The sequence below is a fragment of the Megascapheus bottae genome, chromosome 2, assembly GCF_031878675.1.
Source record: "Megascapheus bottae isolate mThoBot1 chromosome 2, mThoBot2.hap1, whole genome shotgun sequence".
In the NCBI taxonomy this organism is placed as follows: domain Eukaryota; kingdom Metazoa; phylum Chordata; class Mammalia; order Rodentia; family Geomyidae; genus Megascapheus; species Megascapheus bottae.
The window spans coordinates 15054649-15072944 of record NC_143510.1 but is presented as its reverse complement, the minus strand read 5'-3'; the positions used below and the strand labels follow the sequence as shown (position 1 = coordinate 15072944).

Below are 18296 nucleotides of genomic sequence, written 5' to 3'. Positions count from 1 at the left end.
GACATTGGAAAGTTGTTCCTTGGACTATGACTGCAAGCTTTAAAGGAACCAGGAGTTGGATGTGTAGGATTGAAAAAGATGTATAGCAAAAAGGTCATCATTGTGACAGGCCACCATCTGTGATTTGCCAAGCTGAGTGGGTTTTGCCTGGATGACTGAGGATGTGCCTGCAAGCAGTGGCATAAGAAACAAAGAAATGTTAAAAAGTGGCAGCCAGGCTGGCTAGTACATCTCCTGTTCCATTTTCTTGTCTCTCTTTTCTGGAAGGAAAGCTATCAGAAACTTTTGTCTTCCATAGCCAATAAAGATGTCCAGCACTAAGTCTTATACTTCTGAATAACCTTTCAAAAAAAAAAAAGAATGTTCCAAACTGGGAACTGAGCGTAATCCTAGCTACTCAGCAGGCTGAGATCTGAGGATGGAGATTAAAAGCCAACTTGGACACAAAAATCTTTATCTCTAGCAAAAAGCTAGAAGTGGAGCTGTGGCAAAAGGGGGGATGGCAGCAGCCTTGAATGAAAAGTCAAGCAAGGGCACGATCTTGAGTTTGATTCCCAGTATCAACACCAAAAAATAAAACAAGAAGGAAAAGAATCCCAAACTGTTCCATTAAGGAACAAATGTGGGTATGAGGAGGGAAAGTAGCTCTCCTCTAAAACCTCCAAGAATTCAAAGCTTTCTGGTGTGTGTGTGGGGGGGGGACATCTTTTCCATCAAGTAGAGAGAGCTTATTGAATAAAAACAAACCTCAAGCCAACCAACGGGAAAATGTAGAGAGAAACAAAGAGAAGGATAAAGTAAAAAAGAAGAGGAGAGAGATAGGTAGGAAGAGAGACTAAAGGGAAACAAGAAAAGAAAGAAAGAAGATCTGGAGAAAGAGGGAGAGAGGGAAAGAAGGAGAAAGATTATAAATAAATTAATTTCCTGATTTGAACCTCTAGGTCCATCCAAACATGGAGGAAATTTTACATCATGGTCTTCCAGTTAAGTGAGCAATGATGTCTGTGTTTTTTCTCTTTTTTTTTTCTTTCATGTGGAGATTCATGACCCTCTGTGGAGATCTATTAGAAATCACCATGATTAGAGCATTTGTTAGAGACAAAACAAACTTGCTTCAGAAAGAACCAAGGTTTATTTGATGACATAAGGCGCTCAGCACAAAGTACTTCTCATACACATGATAACAAATTTGCGAACTGTACATACCTTGTACATTGCATTTCTACTAGACACGAGGTTACAATGACTGGCTAATACATGCCCACTGGTAGTTTTGAGGGTTCCTTAGTTTAATTTATGTGTTTTTTTTCATAGCGATGTCCAATAATCACACGGTCTATATCACAACCCACATGCCACACTCACTTGAAAAATATTACAAGAAGCACTATCAAATGAAGCTCTCAGAGAATTAGATTACATAGACCTCTGGCAGCATTCAAACGGCACTCTACACAAAAAACATTGCAGATTGAGCTGATGTCAATACACAAGATCTCATCATAAATAACACTGTTGAAAAAGTAAAACCCACTTTCAAATGAAAGCTGGCACACTGGTTAAATGTGCATACGGGATACACAAAAATCATTCAATACAAAATTGAGACTATACATATAAATTAAATGGGGTATAAAGTACAAGCCTGATTTTTGCACATAAGACTTACACCAACTTATCTTGTTAGTCCAAACGTTTTTTTTTTTTTTCCAACTACATCAATGAGTAGGGAACTTGTTAAGTTTTCACCAAGGAAATAGCTTCCAAACATCACAGTGTTTGTTGTAAACCCAGAGATTATTTTTAATGGGTAAGCATGGGTTTTATTTTTTGCAACCCAGCCCCCAAAACATCAGACGATAGTATATGAGATGAGAAAAGATGCTATATTAGGTCAAATTTAACTTTCAGGGACCAAATGATATGCTTGCATAAAGGTAAAAAAAAATAATACTTTCAGCCAATAAAGTGGAGTTAAAAAAGTGACTCCCCAAATGATAGCCGTGACAAAATTGGCATGTATGAAGGACTAACTAACTATACACATTTGGTTCCTTTATTTTCAGTTTCGAAGGATCCTGCATTCCCTACTGGCTTTCCTACTTCCTACTTCAAGCATTCCATTGCAGAGTTCAGGTCTGGACCTGGTGGGGTGAGGCAGGGAGTACTGCCTCTCTGAGGACTGACACTCAAACTGTTCAGAGCCATGCCTCTGGGGCTTGGGTTTTTCAGTGTTACACTGGGTCTCAGAGTACTGAGTTTGCCAAAAACTCTGCTCACTTCCCTAAGACCCAGATCCTTTGAATAGTTGTAGGACAAACTTTTAAACCATGAATGTATTTGGATTGCTTTTGCAACACTGTAAGCTTGACATAGTTTGCTACTTACTGACAACAGGAACAAAACCAGAGGCAGGAAACTTGCTTGATTATACAACTTCTCCTGACTCACCAATAGATAAAAGGTGTAATTCAAGAGATAGTTTCATTTCCTCCAATAAATAGTGTCATCTTTTAAATATATCTATGGCTCACCAGAAAGATCCAGCGTTAATTGTACTCACATTAAATAATAATAATAACAACTAAATTCAATGCAAGACTTCAGGAACGATTGTTTAGAATCCTTTCCACAGCAGCAAAGAACGATAATTAGTTTTCATTAAGGCCACTCATGCTTAATTCACTGTTTGTCCTTTAAAGAAATGAAAGTTTTCATCTCCCACTTGCATATATGTGGAAGGATTTCTTCCATGGACAAGAAAAATAGATCAACAGGTGCACGTTTGCCAGACTTTAGTCATCAGTTTAGGAAGTTATAATAACTTTAATTAGTATTAATCTTCAGAGGAAACAGGAGGAGCTTAATTCTCCTTAGTACCATATCACTGTGTGTAAAAGACCTAGACATTTGGTCTCTTTTCCCTGGCATGTGCTTTAAGTAAATGACTGGATCCACGTACATGTTGTGTAGAGAACTATATATATATACAGATACACAGCTTTTGTGATTATTCCTCATTCATCAATGTTTTCACATGAAAATGGTTTGCAATCCATGTTGGAGACATTTTCTTTCTTTCTTTTTTAAAGTGAGATATGACCATTGATTTTACAGAAGATCTAAGCTTACACTGTTTGCACAGTAAGCCTTTAGATCTTGAAATATGAATGAGTCCCAGCTTTGTCATGGAGACCTGCAGGTACAAGAATAGTAATAGCCTGAGGCTAGACCACATCCCAGCACAGGGGATGCCTAGAACGCTTAAATGGGTGCCTCAGGCTTTTGCCATTCCTTGGTACATGAGCAAGAAGATCAGATGATGAATGATCAATTTAGATGTGCCATACATTGTCAGAGACACACACCATGTTCTCATAAGGCGATTTCTTGGCAGGTATTAGTGGTTTAAAAAATTGATTTCATTTCCAACCTGGCCCAGAGGTAACAACTGGTGAAACCATCAAAATGCAGTTCTTCAAACAGCAGATTAAAGAATTAGAGGAGGTTAACGGACCACCATATTTTCATCTTTTGGTCTCTTTATCAAACACTCCGTGCATCGTGGTATACATACACTGCCAATACCACTCACTCATAGCAAATTGACACCATTTGATAACCTACGTCATTGGGAATAACCACTCTGACCAGCAGAATAACTGGATGAAGCTAGCTGTCCAACAGAAGCTGAATTCAAAGAATCCCATGGAGTTCCAATGTATCCACTGAGGTTTAAGTAAAAGGAAAAATGAAAAAGAAATACAACATGATCAAATCAGGACATTCCAAAGAGATGATCATATTCAAATGCACCAAATCCCCTCAGAAAAACAGAGTCTCTGTCATTTTTTTTCCCTCTTCCTCTCTGCTTTCTTCCTTTCTAGCATATTCAAATCCATGGGAAACGACATGAGATGAAGAAAGGAATACCAGAATGAACAGCAGATTCATGTTCTGGAATGAAAGTGCAATTTCCCCTTCAGTTCGTTGCTTCTGGTGGTGATGAGCAGTGATGTGGGTCACACTGCAAGAGGTGATCAGAATATTGCTGCAGAGTTGTGTTTCCCCTTTATTCAGCCTTTCTGATAGCTGCAACAACAAAGGGCATGATTAGCAAGGAAATCAACAGCTGGAGAGATTGGAGTTGGCAACTGGAAGAAACTCTCTTGCCTTTTCCACTGCACCCAGCTCTCTCCCAACCTCTTTGATTGGAGTAGGAGAGCAAGCAGTATGCAGGGAAAAAGGAGGAGATGGCATAGAGAAAAGACAATGCAAACACAAAGCTAAGTTCTGTCCTGAGCATGCTTCTGAGAAGAGGCCCCTCACAAACTGTGTCACACGTATATCCATAGGCATCTTGCTCTACAAAGAATACTCCAAAGGCAATATGCTAAAATGTTCCAGTGATTATTTCTACGTGATTGACTTGGGTATCAATATTTTGGTTCTCTCCACATTTTTCTACAGTGACTATGGTTCTACATTTTTGAACCTTGATTCATAGAGATTAAGAGAGTTAGCAATCATCAAGATGCCAAAAAACTTTAACATACACTTATGAATTGTATCAACAACAAGGTAAAAGAATGTGAGAGTCAGAGAGGTAGAGATCTGAGAAGACAGGACACCAGGGACATGAACAGATATCCCAAGTGTCATTAAACCACAGTAACTTAAAGTGACTATCTACAAAGGAACAGATAAACAAAAGGTACGCTCAAGGAAGCATTATTCAGCCATAAGAAAAGTTTGGACATTTTACAACCTAGATGTATCTTGAAAACTTCATACTAAGTGCAATAACCTCAACCAATGAAATACAAATACTATATGATTTTTTCTGTGAAATATGTAGAATAGGTAGATATTCATAAATTCAGAAAATATGCTATAGATTTCCATGGGCCAGGGGGCTGTTGTTGCTGGCTATGATAGGTGTTTTTGTTGTTGTTGTTGTTATTGTTTTTTTGTTTTTGTCAATACTGGGGCTTGAGCTCTTGCTTGGCTTTTTGTTGTTGTTGTTTAAGGCTGGCACTCTACCACTTGAGCCACATCTCCACTTCCAGCTTTTTCCTGGTTAACTGGAGATAAGAGTCTCATGGGTTTTCTGTCTGGGCTGACTTTAAACCTTGACCCACAGATCTCAGCTGAGATCTCCTGAGTATCTAGAATTACAGGGCTGAGCAAAACCAGGAGTCATTTATCACCAGGCACAGAGTTTCTGTTCAGGTTACTGAGCAGTGGTTCACAACCATCTTGTAATGGTACTTATGCCACTGAAATGTGCTCTGCAGTGACTAAAATGATTAACTTCACCATAGCAAGAAAGAAACTAAGGGATGACATATCCTTAGATAGAGCAGATGGGCAGGAAGTTATCATTCCCCTTGACATCCGTGACTTGTTCACATGCTTAACACTAAACACAAACACAGCATGGATCCATTTGCCTATTTCATGTCTTGGGGATCAGGTATCCAAAATATCCCAAGATTTCTCACCATCCTAGTACAGGGCCTGGGGAGAAGCTCTGAGCTGAGAGAAGAGGGGTTCATCCACCAGTTGTGTGTAGGTGTGTGCTGGCATTTTCCTTTTGGTAAGGCCTTTGAGTGCTTCTAGAGTGTCTGGGTACATAGCAGTGTGGTCTGTGGTAGGGAGGGTAAGATCACCCCCCACTCCATACACACACCTTACATTTTTATATTTAACCTGAGCCGTCTGATTTATTAAAGGGTATACCTTTTTCAGATCCCACTGGCTAAGGAGAGTGCCAGCAATCCTATAGTTTGCTCAGGTAGGCAGCTATTTGAAGCCATTATTGAGTAGTGCAAGTGAAATATGTGGCTTGGATGAACTCTGCTAATTCATACACTGAGGAGTTTTGGTGTAACCCTTCTGGTTAAGAAACTTGAATCGGGGGTGAGGGGTGGGGGGTTGGGAGGGGAATGGGAGGGGAATGACTTTTGCAGAGCCAGAAAAGTTAGGGAGTTCCTAGGGCAGATCATATTACTCAATCTGGCATACAAAATCTCTGCAAACTTTGTATGAAAATTGTAAGTCAGAGCACGCTTTCCGTTTCATGAGCTGTGCATAGCTCTAATTCTTTTGTGCACTAAGCATTTCTTAATCATCCCTTTAAAGGGCTAACCAATATATTAAGAGGCCACATGATTAAATGGTAAAGAGAGATCCAGGTGGTATTAAATGAACACAGGTCATTTTCTACAGATGAGGAAATGAATGAAAAATAATCACATTGAATGTCTGATGTCCTTGATGTTTTTCCAAGATAAAGTAGCAAAGAACAATCATTTATTCAGTTGTGAGAAAGGTCTCCAGCTGGCTAGCAGGTCACAAGACAGAATACAGTGCCTCACAATGGCAGGTAAGGTTTACATTGCAGATAAGAGAACTCTCAAAATGTGGTGCCAGTTGAAAGGCTGATTTAAAAAAGCCAACTTAACAAACAAAATAAGTGAAAACAAAATATAATCTTGGAGCATACCTGATGCATTTTTTTTTTCAGGAAAAAACAACACATAGCCCTTACCCTTACCTTCTACTTTGGGTTCTTTTCCTTTGATTTTTTTTTTCTCCTCCATTTCTAAAGACAAATGCCAGCTATGACTGCTATCGTGTGAATACATGGTCACAGAATGTCTTTTATAGTCTACTATATAAGCATATTCAGCAAATAAAATGACTTTCCCTTAAACAGCAACAAAAAAGTGGCTATTCCTTCAGTTAAAACAATACATTCCTCTGGAGACTTGCACAAGTGAGAGGGGGGGCCCAGATGAGCTTGTCAGCCTGAGGAATGCCGACTACCCCTTGTTGAGGGTCAAATTAGAAGAATCCTGGCTTCCAGCAATGAAGCAATCTGGGCTGCCACCCGCTGTGAGATGGTTCCTGGGCCAGCCCTCTTTACCTGGATGGTCAGAGCCAGAGGCCTTAGCCCCAACCCCACCCCCATTCCTCCCCTCTACACCAGCCAACACTGCAGGGGCAGCCAACAGGTCTATTGGGCTATTGCAGTGTGATGGCCACTCCATCATGCCTCCCCAGCTATACTTTACAGCCTCTGTTTATAGCCCCTTTATAAACAAGCCCTCCCCACCCCCATGGATTTTTGGCCATTCTGGCCTTTCTCTCTAGCTGCATTCTTAGCCCTGTCCACCCATGCGCAGCAGCCTCCATAGCCCTGAAGCCTTTGTGGCTTTTAGTCAGAGGTGCCTTATGCCAACATTTGATGGATTGATCCGTGTGTGTGTGTGTGTGTGTGTGTGTGTGTGTGTGTGAGAGAGAGAGAGAGAGAGAGAGAGAGAGAGAGAGAGAGAGAGAGAGAGAGAGAGAGAGAGAGAGGGAGAGCACGCGCGTTAGTCCTGTGGCTTGAACTCGGCCTAGGTGCTGTCCCTGAGCTTTTCTGCTCAAGGTTTGTGCTCTATTACTTGAGCCACACCTCCACTTTTGACTTTTTGGTAGTTAAGTGAAGATAAGAGTCGCATAGGCTTTCCTACTCAAGGTGGCTTTGAACCATGATCCTCAGATCTTCAGCTTCCTGATTAGCTAGGATGATAGGTGTGAGCCACCAGGACCCGGCTGATGGATCCCTACTTCTCCTTCCCTCCTGGCTTAGACGTGATCTTCTGGGAAGTCTCACATGCACTGCGCTCTTCCCTTTTGTGAGTTGTCTAGCCCTTCACTGCTCACGAGGGTAGTGGCTGGCCATGTGCGGCCACTGTGCACTTGAAGTGGACTGAATCCGAATCTACATGGGATTAAAGTGTGGAATGTGTATCAGATTTTGAAGATTTAAACATAGAAAAGAATGTAAACATGCCAATGACTATGTATCTATTTTTTTGCCAGTCCTGGGCTTGAGCTCAGGACCTGAGCACTGTCCTTGGGCTTTCGCAAGGCTAGAGCTCTACCACTTGAGCTACAGCACCATTTCTGGCTTTGTGTGTGTGTGTGTGTGTGTGTGTGTGTGTGTGTGTGTGTGTATGTGTGTGTGCATGTGTGTGTGATGGGGCTTGGACTCTGGGCCTGGGTGCTGTCCCTGAGCTCTTCAGCTCAAGACTACCACCCTACCCCCGGAGCCTCAGCCCCACTTCTCATTTTCTATTGGTTAATTGGAAATGAGAGTCTGACATTCTTCAGTGCCTGGGCTGGCTTTGAAATGCAGTCTTCAAATCCCAGCTTCCTGAACACCCAGGATTATAAGCTTGAACCACCATGTCTGGCTCACTTGTGGCTTTTTCTATGTATATGGTACCAAGGAATCGAACCAGGGTCTTTGCACATGCTAGGCAAGCACTCTACCACTAGGCCAAACTCCTGGCCCTCAATGACTGTTTTTTACGTTGACTTCATAGTGAAATATTTTCGATGTACTGAATGCAATGAATGCAAGAAAATATAGTATCATTAACCTATCTAGACACCTCTCTTCCCCGCCCCCCCCCATACTGGTACTGGGACTTGAACTCAGTGACTACCATCTACTCTTGCTTGTTTTTTTGTTGTTGTTGTTGTTCAAGACTGCCACTCTTTCACTTGAACCCACAACTCCACTTCTGGGTTTTTGTGTGATTAACTGGGGATGGGAGTCTCACAGACTTTCCTTCCTAGGCTGGCTTGGAACTACGATGTTTAGATCTCAGCTTCTTGAGTGGCTAGAATTATGGGTAGAAGCCACAAGTGCCTGGCTGAGGTGATTTTTGTTTTTATATACATATATATGTTTGTCTATTTCTTTGTTTTTAGTAGTGGAGATGGAACCCAGGGCACTGCACTTGCTAGGCAAGCACCTTGCCACTGAATACATCCTAGCTTTCTTAATCACTTTTCAAAACGTGACTGCATGTGAACTCAGTAGTACACATGTTGGCTAGTACTTACTTCCATTGACTAGCCAGAGTCCAGACTGTAAGCTATGTGAAGACAGGGCCAGGCCATTCTGCTCTCTTAGCATCCTCACATCTTGTACAGTTCCTGGGAGAGAGTGGTTTACTCATTCATTCTGCAGATATTACAGAGTGACTAGAGAATCTGAAAATCCAATTAACACCTGCCCCATCTTGACCAAATCTACCCTAACTTCTAGCATTAGAACTAAGAACATATCAGACCGTGAATTACAAAGGCAATGAAGGCTACCAATCAACTGGCTTCAAATTAATCTAAAAGGAGATTAGACCAAGTGATCTTCCTTTAATGACAGGAGCCCTTGATCACCAGACTCGGTGAAATTTGCAACACTACCAAGATGGAACGCTTCCTTTGGGAAGCAGCAGCCAAGTATCAGAGTATCTCAGTCCTAGCACAGGGTGACAAAATCTGCCAACTAATGGAACAGCTTCCTAGATGGACGGGTTCCAGCCCTCTGGAGTTAAAAATCCAGTAAGGTCTCCCTTGAGAGCTCTGTTGAGTTCTGTCTCTGGCCAGTAGAGAACTGTGGGATAATAAAACAGATAAACTGTGGTGATGCAATATTCGGCAATAAAAACTAATATGGCATCTTTCTGTGGCAGGCAAAGGATTTGATGCGAAGGGGGAGTATAGGAAAAAGAAAAGACCCATACCCTCAGAGAGACTGGATTCTTCAGGGAAGACAGAACCACAGACATACTGCTTAGTACATGAATGAGGTGTGTGTGTGTGTGTGTGTGTGTGTGTGTGTGTGTGTGTGTGTGTGTGTGTTACTGAGAATGGAACTCAGGCTTGCTAGGCAGGCAATCTACCACTGAGTCACATCCCCAGCCCAACTTTATCATAGTTAACTTTTGAGGTAGGATCTTACTTTATGCCAGAGCTAGCCTAGAGTGCAATTCTCTTGCTTGTGCTTCCCATGTCACTGGGAATGTCAGATTGCTGCCACAGCAATTGACCATTGGTGGAAATGAAATCCCAGGATTTTTTTTTAATGCCAGGGCTGGCTTTGAGCTGCAATCTCCGCATCTCTGTTTCTCAAAGACTTGAGCTACCTCACCTAGCACAATGAAGATATTTATTTATTTATTTACTTACTTACTTGATCTCTGGGCATGGGCACTGTGCCTTAGTCTTTATTTATCTATTCATTTATTGTTGGGGCCTAGACTTTCTCTCTCAAGGCTTGAGCTACTGAGTCATAGCCCCGCTTTTTTTGGTAGTTAACTGGAGATGAGTCTCTTGTCTGTGCTGGGTGGTCCTCAATCCTCAGATTTCAGCCTTCCTGAATAGCTAGGATTACAGGTGTAAGCCACTGGCACCTAGCTGGCTACAAACAAGAACTTAAATATTGCTCCATGAAGTATATGCTGTGCTAAGGAAGCACATATTCTATGAAGTGACTCTCATTTGGTTGAAAACCAAAGCAGATAACCATTTTGCATGTATAGTTTAATCTTACTTTTGCATCCACACACATAAGCATAGACATTTACAAGTATCTATACCGGGATATTGTTATTTATCTGGGGAGGACAGTTGTTATTTTTTTCTCCATTACAATGTTTTGCTGCTTTTTGATAGTTTAAAGTCAAAGAATGTATAACTAGTATCATGCTTAAATAAGTTATTTCCTTTGTGGAATAAAATACCCATTTGATTGTGTGGTCTCCCTTAGCTTGGCTTACGTTGGGATGCAGAATGGGTGGGAGGGGCGGGCTGAGCCCCAGTGAGATTCCACCCCAGGACAAGGGCTCTTGAGAGAGCAGGGTATAAACCTGTGGTGGCTCACAAATATCTCCTCAGACTGTTTTTCTTTGGAATAAAGACACCTGCCGGATTATGGCTTTCTTCTCCTGCCGATTCAGTAGTGATTTGCAGAAACAGGCTGGGAGAAAGGGGTCTTTGGTAAACACGGACGGGTTAAAGGGGAAACTGTTTAATAACAGTAGTAAAACGCAGGCTATTTTTGACATCTGGGTTAATATCCATGTGCTTCCCAAATGTGTGCAATGTGCCCCCAGGTACAAAAACAGACACCCATTCACAACGGCTTTGGATGTCCTAACACATTGCACATGGTGCCGCCTTAAATACCAGCTCCCGATAGACTAATTAACGGAGGAGGAGGGGGGAAGGGGAGAAGGAAGAGGAGGAGGAAGAGGAGGAGGAGGAGGAGGACTTTTTCTGGGGCTCTGGACATCCTGAAGAACAGCTCCAAAGAGCAACTCTATTCACAGGAAAGCTCGACAGAGTCCATCCTGCTTAAAAGAAAAAAAAAAGTATAACTACATCTGTGTTATTACTTAACATCTTTTAAAATGGGGCAGAATGGGTTTCCCGTTTTCCTCATGAAGATTTATTTATTATTGTTGTGATCAAAGTGGCAACAAATTATGTTAAATCATTTAATTTTCTTGATAGGAGCAACCACCTTGAAGCCATAATTCAAAAATATGAGCGGAGAGCAACATTTTACCTTGAGAGTGGCCTCCTACAGCTCCACAGGGCAATAAAATGTAACACTTTAGAGCCCAAAGGGCCGGGGGCGGGGCCGGGTAGGATGGGGGGGCAGGGGCGGGGCCAGCCCTGAGCTCAGAGTTGCAAATAGGCTATCCAGAGCATGGTGGGAAGAGGTAACTGGGAGACAATGCTTTACATCTTCCCTTCCTGCACTGGGTGTAATTTACCCATGATATTTTACACCTGCGATGTGTCCTTGGCAATGACAGCACATTCTGCTGTGGGTCCTTAGGATTTATTTTTTGCCATTATCCCTGTGCTCAGGACTATCAATAACTCACTGTTTTTGGTGCATGCTATCTGCCACTGGGCTCTGGAATTTTTGCATGAATTATGGTACTTAAGCTGCTTAGTTAACAACCTGGTATGCAGATGAGGAAATCAAATTTAAGGTTGGCTGAATAGATTGGGTCAAATTCTCCATCTTTCAAGGCCTTCATTAAAACTGTATCTTTTCATCTTTAGAATTCATTTCTTTCACCATATGGCCAAGTGTTCCTAAAAGGTTTTTTTTGTTGTTGTTGTTTTTGTGTGTGTGTGTGTGTGTGTGTGTGTGTTACCTTCCAATTTTTGTAATCTGAAACACCTGTAGTATTTAATTAATGTTGTTCTTTAAGCACTCTTCTTTAGGAACCTGAATCAATTTCCTTTTTAAGAAAAGTTTATTTTAATAACACCATAGAACCAATAATAGTCTGCTACCCATGACAGTAATCACAAAGCTATTGAAATTTAGGGGTTTCCCCATGAAACATCTAGAACTATCTCATTATCTGGTGGCACATCGCTTCCTTGCCTAGGAGACTAGATCCCAGGACCAGCCTTCTGCATGTGGCAGCCAAGTTGACAGCACACATTCCAGCCACCAGCCAGTCTGGCAGCACCTCGATCTGTATTTTTGGTCTAAGGTAGTAGGGACTGTGTTCTTTTCTTCTCAACAACAAGAAGGCCTTGAACAAAAATCAAGAATCTCCCACCCAACACAACTTATACTCTTAACAATACTGGCTGAGCTCAGATGTATATGGCTATAATTTTTAGAATTATTTATTATTATTTATTGTAATGTATGGAGGGGTTACAGTTACATTCACCAGATAGTAGGTGCTTTACTTCTCACACATTGATACCCTTTCTCATGCTTCTGTCCCCATTTCCCTCCCTCCACCCCTCCCAATCATCTTGTTTTCCCCCCTTCCCTTTCCTATTTCAAATAATCAATAGATAATTCTTTAAAGAGCACCTTCTTTACCTTGACAGGTTGCCCACAGTCAAAGGCCTTTGTTACTCTATTTAATGGGTGTCTCAGTTTCCGCACTATGGTGTTTGCACTGAACAATTGTTTATTGTGGGAGAGCTAATCTGGGCAGGATAGGACATTTAGCAACACTCCATTAGATGCAAGGAACACTTCCCTTCTCTCAGTCAGGACAATGAGATCACTAAATATCTCTTGAATAGGAGGCAAAACCAACTATGACAAAGTGGTTGCATGTGTTTAAATTTTTTTTGAATGTGCTGATAGTAGGCCTTGAACTCAGGGCCTTGTATTCTTGGTTGTCTTTTTCACTGAAGGTTGGCACTTACCATTTGAACCATAACTCCACTTCTGACTTTTTGGTGGTTAATTGGAGATCAGGTCTTCTAGACTTTTCTGCCTCAGATGACTTTGAAGTAGGATCCTCAGATCTCAGCCTCCTGAGTAGCTAGGATTATAGGTGTGAGCCACTAGTGCCTGGCTATGTATGTTGTTTTAAACATGGTGAGATTATATCAAGATGGGAACAATTCTGCAGAACTTACAGGATCTATTTCCAAGCTGCCTTGTAGTTTTTCAGATACGACTGCATCAGTTTAAAAGTCTTGTGGAAATAGGCAAAATCTGAGTCATAAAAATAATGAAAACGAACAACTCATTGGATATAAAATGCCACTGCTACAATCCTGAGATAGCAAGACACCTAAGACACTTGCTGAGCTAAGTGAAAAGGTAAAATCTAGTTTAAATTTATAGCATTCCTTCAATGTCCCTCTAGGAGTTTGGCATGATGCCAGGGCTTCTTGTTTAAAAATTTGTTAAACGTGTTTGGCATTAATGCAAACACAAAGTGGTCATTTGTTACAAATTCTATTGGAATGCATTCATTTAAGGCAATGAAGTAGTTACTAGAGAAGAGAAAAAAATGTTCATTAAGTACATTTTAAAAATACAATGATGTATGCAGTGTGTAGTTGCGGCGCCCCGGTGGCTATATAAATCGCTGACAGAATAACCACACATTGTGTTTAGTTTGAAATTGGAATCTTTTAAACATAACTGATAGAACAAAAACTGGTTTTGTTTGTTGTCAAAACCCATGTGAGTCTTTCTTTTCGTGCAAAATAATGCCACGTTTGGCTTCGAGTTTCTAACATCTCAAACCAGAGAAACATATAGAAGAATAAGAAAAAATTAAAATAATACTTTGGGAATATTTGGGAGTGTTGACAATTGAAGGCAAGAAGTGATTCAACAAACAGAACACCCATACTCTAGAAAGGGGGAACTGGTCCCAGTCATTCTTGGACATTGGCACGGGGGCTGGTTGTCTTACCTACTGGAATTACTAGCTTACCTATAGGGAGAAAGCAATCTGTCTTCACAATGGTGCCAATAAAATCCTGTGAACAAATACCCTTAGCCTGTGTTTAGAACTCATACCTTCCTTTCCTGTCCTGTAACAGTTTATACAAAGGAACTATTGCTGTGTTCCTTGGCTGGAAAACTAGCTATAAAACTTAGCTTCAGGGCAGTGAGGATGTTTACCATTCTATGGCCTTTGGCTGGGCACCATATATGACATGTGTTGTATGTCAATGTAAAGTAAGTCCCTTCAGGGCTTGCTAAAAGTCCATCTCAAAGGTGAATAGAAAAGTCACAGTTTTTCCCCAAGGAATATTCAGACATTATCACTGAGTTATTATTACCAAATCATACTACTGGTTGACATAATAGTGTCCAGATAACAAAATCCTAGTTCTCCTGAGACAGTGGAACACCCTCCAATCTTTATACTTCCCAGATCTTTCTTGGGGTTACCCTCTTCGATCATCTGAGTTTAGTATAATCTAGGCTACCCTCAAAGAAATCTGTAAACTCATGGTCCCAAACTCTTGAAACATTTTCCCAATGCAAAAGTGAGTTTAAGCTGGGTGCTGGTGGCTTATGCCTATAATTCTAGCTACTGAAGAAGCTGAGATTTAAGGATCAAGGTTCAAAACCAGCCTGGCTAGACTCTGAGACCTTTATCTCCAGTTAGTCAGTGAAAAGCTAGTAGTGGAGGTGTGGCTTAAGTGGTAGAGCAAAGTAAAAGCCAAGAAAGAGTGCAAGGCCCTACTTCCAATCCCCAGTCACACTCCCTCTCTCTCTCTCTCTCTCTCTCTCTCTCTCTCTCTCTCTCTCTCTCTCTCTCACACACACACACACACACACACACACAGCAAATTTAGACAAAATCTAGCATCCTGTGCATGGCCTGGAGACATTTCGCTATTCCTTTCACAATTACCAAACAGGACCAAGAAGGAAGAAGTTGAAGCACAGACAGAAAACACTATCCCCAGAATGCATGATGCAAACAAGACACACACCTGGAATACTGCAGCACACAGTTTGGGTTTTGTGTGGCCTGAAGTGACTATCAATTGGGAGTCCCTTGTTAAGAAAAGAAATACACAAAAGGTGGGGAGTTTCAGACTTGACAAAAATATATACCTGCTCGAACACATTGTGAAGACCCACCCCTCCCCTCTGTACTTGGGGGACTCTAAACTTGAAGCTCTATTATCTTTGGAAATAAAATCTTTCTGCCCACAGCAAAGGTTTATTTTTGAAATGGCCCCTTCAAATTCAGGTGAGAACAAAGGAAAACCTCTTTTCAAATCTGGTTTAGAATGAGCTTCTCATACACATCACATACAAGCCATAGAGAGATACACTGGGTGCTAAGAATACTGCTCTACCTTGCACAAAGATACTCCCTCCAAGAAAGTGGGCCAGAAGGGCATTTTTGGAAAAATCTGAAACATAAAGGAACCATTTGATATCTCAGGTTGACTGACCAGAAGTGGCCTGGATGACAAGTGTTTACAACAGGATCTTCATCTTGCCTACAATGGCAATTAGTCTCTAGGATTTGAGGCACCCTTCCCTCCTCTCACTGTGGTGGAATGCCATTTACTCTTGGGCTGGCAACTAATTAGGGGTCTCGTTTGAAGATCAAGGTTTTTCAATCCTTGTTTCTTAATAACATGGTTTGCCTGTTGGCCACCTGGGTCCAAGCAAGATCTTCCTTTGCCCCTCCCCAAACAGCCAGCATTGCCTCAGGGCCAGCTCAAGTGTGGGCAGGAAACCACAGAACCAGCCTTTTGAGCAATTTAACCTCTTCACTCCCAATGTCCTGCAATGTCCTCGCTTGATGCAGCTGCCCAGAATTGAAGATGTGTGACCTTTGTTTCTCAGCCAGGGATGAAGGCTTAGGTAGGAGGCAGAGAAAGCTTTTCAAGGTGCAAATGCTATGCAGAATGCTTTCTCACTGGGGGAGGGAGGCGGGAAGACTTCATTTTTCCAGAGATGTAGTGTATCAAGAATGAGGTACAGAGGAATCAGAACCCCAGCCTGTCTAGATATGAGACATGAAGGTTGGGGGAAAGCCCCTCGATCCTCATTCTGTTAGCCTGGGTTGTCCGCTACCCTCTTAGAGGCCAAAACAGCAGGAAAAGTAAGCTGCAAAGAATTAAGCTTGAAACAACTTGGGCAAAGCACAAACAGCCAGCCACTGAGGTTGGTCCTTTGGCTGTTGACTTACACTGGCCTGGGTAGGTTGTGGTCACTAAACCCATTAGCATTCCCATGTGGCAACAGCTAATGCAGCAAATTCAATCTGTTTTTGTTTAATATTCTAAATGCTGGGTGCACACAGACCAGAGATGGCGGTCTGAAGCCAGCCACCCCGCTGCCATGAACACTGATATCATTGTCAGGCATCCGAAATTCATTAATAAAAAAACAACCCACTTCGTTTTGGCAGATAGAAGCTGCATGCTTTGCATTTGATTAATTGTACTTTAATTTCAACTTGCTGCAAATTGCTTTGTGTTTTCTCAGTAACCACTGAATCAGTTTCCTGCAACAGAAGGAAATAGCCTTCTCCTGGCGGGGGAGGGGGTGGTGGTATGCGGAAACTCTTTGGTAAGTGGGAAGGAAACAGGGAAAGGGGAAGGCACAAGCAAGGTATCAGCCAGAAGCTGAGCCTTTAAAGATATTTAAGGTCTCTGTGTGTACTAATAATGCCCACCTGTCAGCAAATAAACAGGACAAAAACTATCTCTTTGAGTCTGTGGAGTTGAAACGAGTACTTAAGATGAGCTATAAAGGAACGTTCTGTTTGGATTTTACATTGTGTCAATGTGTTAACTTTCTTCTTCCCCCTCTTTTCTTCCTCTCTTTCTCTCTCTCTCTCTCTCCTTCCTCACTTCCTTCCTTACCTCCTCCCCTACAGTGTGGGGGGCAGGGGGCTACACTAAGTAGTGCAGATGCATAATTGAATGAGATCACTCAAAGCTCTGACTTCCTACAATTCACATCCAGTGAGCATCTCAGACATGAAAGTCAACATTAATATTCAACAAGTAATTCAACCAAACATGCATTTCATTCCTTCAAGTCCTGCCGAGTACCAAGGAGAAGGACTCTCCACCATTCCCAGAACACCCTCTTGCTTGACATAACTCTGAAGAGCTTGCTGCTGCTCACTCAAATGAGTCTCCCACCAGCTTAGGACCACGAACTCATCTAAGGGAAACGTGGAAAGATTTTCCCAAGGGGAGGTCATATGTACATACAGAAAGATGACTCCCCTGCGTTATTGGAAAGGCAGCTGGATTTATGTGCAATTTTAAGGCTTTTGCACTCTTTTAAAATTAATTTTTAGCCATAAGGTCACCTACAGCCTCCTTTAAGGAAGAGAATCAAGGTTTTCTACCCCCTTCTTCCAAGTTTTTTTTTATTCTAGCCTTTCAGCTTCATGGTTTGAGGGATGATAACTCACTTCTAAATATGAAAAACAAATAACATGTCTGAAGCCTTCTTCCCTACCCTCAAATACTTTTTGCCTTAACACTGACCTAAAGTGTCTCCCTGTCCCAATGATTCCCAGGCAATACATTTTCTGTTGAAAATTAGACTGCAGAAATCCCATTCAGAAGCCCCAAGCAATATATCTTAACATCTTAATTTCATTTAGGAAAAATGCAGTGATTGATCATTCATCATTGTGAGATCCAGTGAACTATCTGGAGGATTCTACACCACTGATGGGATATTCATATGTTTTCTGACTGCATCAGGACTTTGGGGGTCTAAGTTGTCTTTGAAAGAGTGGGATGCTAAAAAGATTATTGAGGGAGGGTCTGCCTTTAAAGGCAAAGTAGAACTCCAAGGATTTGTTTGCTCCAATCTGAAGCCTCCCCCAGCCAGGGCCAGGATTATCTGCTGCCTGAGTTCTTCTCACCCCCACCCCTTTGCATGGCATCCTGTTTTCCTGCCTTTTATCGTTTCATAACTGACCTTGGAGTGCTTGGGGGAAATGTAACACAAAATCTACTTGCATTGGGGTGACCTGACTTCTCATCTAAGAGAAGTCTATTTAACTTGAAGCTACAAAGTGAGTTCTGTTGACTGTATAAACAAAATGGCATTTTTCTGGTACATCCTGGTCAGGCCCCAGAATCTGAGATGCCATTCAGGTTCCCCTACAGGAGATTATTATCCTTTCTTTGTGTTGGGTAGAATTGCTGGA

The 18296-nt window shown here is 41.8% G+C and overlaps 1 protein-coding gene across 10 annotated transcripts in view; it reads right to left on the bottom strand.

Annotated features, from left to right (window-relative positions):
• Nucleotides 1-1113: 1113 nt before the first annotated feature.
• The window catches only part of Erc2 (ELKS/RAB6-interacting/CAST family member 2), a 909407-nt gene continuing 892224 nt past the window's right edge, over nucleotides 1114-18296 (bottom strand). For all 10 annotated transcript variants that reach the window (XR_016533027.1, XR_016533028.1, XM_090320748.1 and 7 more), the window contains one exon: nucleotides 1114-4092. The gene's annotated coding sequence lies outside the window, so the exon portion shown is untranslated. The remainder of the gene's footprint in view (nucleotides 4093-18296) is intronic.